The sequence below is a fragment of the Nuphar pumila genome, chromosome 7 (genome assembly GCF_984573655.1).
Source record: "Nuphar pumila chromosome 7, dmNupPumi1.hap1.1, whole genome shotgun sequence".
Taxonomy (NCBI): Eukaryota; Viridiplantae; Streptophyta; class Magnoliopsida; order Nymphaeales; family Nymphaeaceae; genus Nuphar; species Nuphar pumila.
In genome coordinates this window covers 119,822,270-119,826,703 of record NC_143255.1, presented here as the reverse complement: position 1 = coordinate 119,826,703, position 4,434 = coordinate 119,822,270, and the positions used below count along the sequence as shown (strand labels likewise).

Sequence of the window (4,434 nt, the reverse complement as noted above, 5' to 3'; positions counted from 1 at the left end):
CAATGGTATAGTTGTATAACTGGTAGGGGTCTGCCTAACCCCAGCTTGCCTTTAAAAAAAAGTAGAAATAAAACGGACCACACGGAAGCCAAAATGTAAAACTGACGTGGTAAGTGCAAATTCTATTACGGGAATCATTTATTTGCCAAGTCATGTTTGCTAAAATTGCTGTAATTTGTGGTCACCTGTGAAGTTTTTGGTAAAGGAACAATTTTATGAAAAATGACAAGAGCCAAAACACCCAAAGAAAAAAGAGTGTAAATTCAGTACTTTGGTCCAATTAATTGATGCAAGGAGGAATCAGGAGGGTGGTGTAGTTAGGTGATCGGGTCCGAATACTTTACAAAGTACTCGGGGCACATAAAGCACAGAAAATTGCTAGTGTGCAGCGACTTTTGTGTGTAAAACAAACATAGAAAATTGCTATGCAGCGATTTTCTGTGTTTTGTGTTGTCTGAATGTTGGGGAAAAACCAAGAATAGCTGAAATAAGCAGAAGCACTTCCACTCTATGTGAATTATTTGAGAAATTCAACAAACACTTGATATGCACAGTCACATAAACCCCAACTACACCAAATGGTACGCCACTACCTCCACTAAAACAAACATACAATGATATAGCAATAAGAAAACACACACACACAAAAAAAAATTAAAGCAAAGGGAAGAACACAACAATTTAGTGAAAACCCTCTTCAAAAGAAGAGAGAAAAACCACGGGGCTACCACAACAAATTCAATGTGTGAACACAATGTTCTCTCTCAAGCTCCTAAGCTTGGATACATTCTTTTGCTTACAAGAATCCTCCTTTGTGTTTTCTTGGTGGTATATGAAGCCCCAAGTTTTTTTTCTTTCACAAAGAATAAGAACCTCACACTCTTATGTCTCTCTCTCTCTCTCAACTCTCTAAGACAATATAGGACTTGAGACTAATAAAACTACCACTTGCAACATAGACAAAAGTATAACTCTATAAGTCAAACCAAGTTTGATTCTCCACCAAAAAAAGACCCAAATGAGGATAGACCCAACCCAAACCCCACACCAAGTACTTTGTAAAACATAAAACACACAAAATAGTTACATGTGCATCAACTCTTTGTAAAACACAAAACATAGAAAATCACTCGATGTGAATTGATTTTTTGCGATTGGTGTGGACCTAGTACACTTTGTAAAGTACTCAGGCTCGATGACTGGATCTGCTCCTAAGGGTGGGAGGCATGGCATCCAGACATTCATCCGAGTGACATAAGGTATTCAGCCGAGTACTGAACCCAATCCTTAGAAAAGCTACTTGCATAATTACTAGCCTTGGAGCTCCAACCTGATAAAGCCCTAAAAGCTATGGTTTAACACACTATCAGCTGTACATTCTCAAAAGTCATCCCAGAGCTGATCAGGTTAGAGGTGTTTGTCAGATGCCGTTCATTCATACGATGAACGGTATATAGAGGGATGACAGTTGAGAGCAAAGCCAAAACCTATGATGGTGCACCAGAGGTGTTAAGGGGTCGGGTTTGGTTTGGACTTAGGTGAAACCAGACCTAAACCTGATTTGAGATGATGGTACCGGGTTTAAATCTGGGTCTAATCGGACCCACCATAAACCATACCCAGATCCTATAAAAATTACATGAACCAGACCTGGACCATAGCCAGTAAAATAATATTTTTTTATCATTTTCACATTGAAAAATTGCAGATCTTAATCGAAACTTGGGTCAGGCCCAGGTCTGGTATGCAATTTCACAAACCATACCTGGCTCCATATATTAATCAGACCTTTTGGGTCCGACCCGGATTCCAATCGGGCCTTTTTATTTATCACCAAACCCTGACCCTATAGGGTTTGGTATGGGTTGGGTCCAGGTCAAACCAGACCCATTGACACCCTTATGGTGCTCTAAAAAAAGGCTACAAGCTCATAACCCACAAACTCAAAACATCAAGCTTTATGGTCTTTATCTCCATCAATATTATGCCGTGATTCTTAGCTCGAATGCAACTGTTTCATGGAAATTAAGAGATTTCTAATTTTGAGATGTGCCCAGAGATAAACCCCAAAGCAAATATAGAGCTTTTTATATTATCCAAACTAGTGGTTGGTGAGAATGTCCTTCACATTCAAAGCTTGTTTTCATCAATTCTAGGGAGTGAATCTTTGCAGGATTAAAGGAAAACCAGAACACCCACATTATATTAAAGAACCTGCCCTTTTTTAAATCACAAACCAAACATGATCACACAATTATGTTTATATGCTCTTTGATTATAAATAGGTCCAAAGCTATCATGTAAATGGAGTGGTTGGTCTAAACCTATTTATTACATGAGGTCTATACTTGGAATGCACCAAAATTATTTAATCTCTGTTGACTTGCATCTCCTTCACTTTCTGGTGTGTGTGAGAGAGCGACACCAACCTTCCTTGCCTTGAAAATTTGTTTTTCTGGCACACAAATAATTGAATTTTGCAAGTGTTTAGCTCTATTCAACTAGAAGAAGCCAAGCTGTTAATTAGTGAATGATGGCACTTACCAGATTGTTGGTTCTCCACATGTTCTTGTTATGCATATGCAGCTATTATAAGTTATATGCAGTAAGCGGTAGAAATGCTGGGCATTGGCAACTGCTTAGGAGCAACTCTGGAGTTGTGGCCATGCACATGGCCTTGACACACAGGAACACAGTTATCATGTTTGATCAGACGGGAGCCGGCCCATCGGCCTTCCATCTCCGGCACCGGCTCGACGGCCGGAATTGCACCATGTCAGCCCAAGACACAAATGATGGATCGTGTTGGGCTCACTCAGTTGAGTATGAGGTATCATCCAATTCCATTAGGCCTCTCTGGTTGCGAACGGACACCTGGTGTTCATCCGGCTCATTTCTGAGCAATGGCACACTCTTGCAGACAGGAGGGTTTGACGACGGATACCGGAAAGTACGATACTTTGTACCGTGCTCTGAAAAGAACTGTGATTGGATAGAATCCAGTTCAGAACTCTCCGCAGACCGGTGGTATGCTTCCAATCAGATCTTACCGGAAAATGATCGTGTGATTATAGTTGGTGGTAGGAAATCCTTCAATTATGAGTTCTTTCCTAAGGATTCTGCTCAACCGAGTGTGTTTGCACTACCCTTCTTGGGGCAGACTTATGATAGGAAGGAAGAAGATAACCTCTACCCTTTCCTTCATCTTTCTTCTGATGGAAACTTGTTTATATTTGCAAACCATGACTCTATCCTTTTGGATTACAAGAATGGTAGGGTAGTGAAGTACTTCCCCAGGTTGGAAGGTTCTAGAAACTACCCAAGCACTGGTTCATCTGTCATGCTTCCATTGGATCACTCGGATGGGTTCAAGAAGGTTGAGATAATGATATGTGGGGGTGCAAGCCCATATGCATATACAGAATCCAGAGAGGAGAAGTTTTTGAAGGGTTTAAGCACATGTGGGAGAATGGTGATCACAGATGAAAATCCCAATTGGGAAATGGAAGAGATGCCTGCTCCTAGATTGATGAATGACATGATAATCCAACCCACAGGTGATATTCTGATCATTAATGGTGCACAGCAAGGGAGTGCAGGATGGAACGGTGCAGTAAACCCAGAGCTAAGGCCATTTCTTTATAGACCAACTAAGGTTCTTGGTCACAGATTCTCATATCTAGAAGCTACTGACATACCCAGAATGTATCACTCATCAGCTATACTTTTGCCAGATGGGAGGATCTTAGTGGCAGGCAGTAACCCAAATGTAAGATACAATTTTACCAATGTGGCCTACCCAACAGAACTAAGAGTTCAAGCCTTTGCTCCATACTACATGAACAAGTTTTATGTTGGCCAAAGGGCTAGCAATCTTAAAGTTGGTGATGATTCAAATGGTTATGCAGCAGTTGTTAGATATGGAGAGAGGTTCACTGTTCATTTTATACTGATGAGGAGACCAAACAAAGAGATGGGTTTTCATGTTTATTCACCACCCTTCACTACACACTCCATAGCCATGAACCAGAGAATGCTCAAGTTGGAATGTGTGGAATTAGTGAGAGAGGTGACTGGTGCAACTCATGCTGATTTGGTGGCTCCTAATAATGTTGCTGCACCTTCTGGTTATTATTTGCTTTTTGTTGTTAATGGGGGTATTCCTAGTGAGGGTCAGTGGGTTAGATTCATCCATTGAAAGTAGCTAGCTCATTGAGCAAACTTGGTGGTCTAATATTACCTCTTTCTTTTGTCAGTTCTTTCGATAAAATTCAAGCTAACCATTTTTTTTTTAAAGAATACTTTGAAAGTTGGATTTACGGCCTGTTACTAATCTTGTACATGATCATAGTTTATTTACCTGTTTGGTTGTATGTTTAATTCCATGTTTACATGTTCTAGATACACTAATAGTAGTCTTTGTTTATTTTTCTG

At 40.3% G+C, this 4,434-nt stretch overlaps 1 pseudogene; it reads left to right on the top strand.

Moving 5' to 3' along the window:
* Positions 1–2,533: 2,533 nt before the first annotated feature.
* On the top strand, positions 2,534–4,198 carry LOC149833199 (aldehyde oxidase GLOX pseudogene; annotated as a pseudogene).
* Positions 4,199–4,434: the final 236 nt, after the last annotated feature.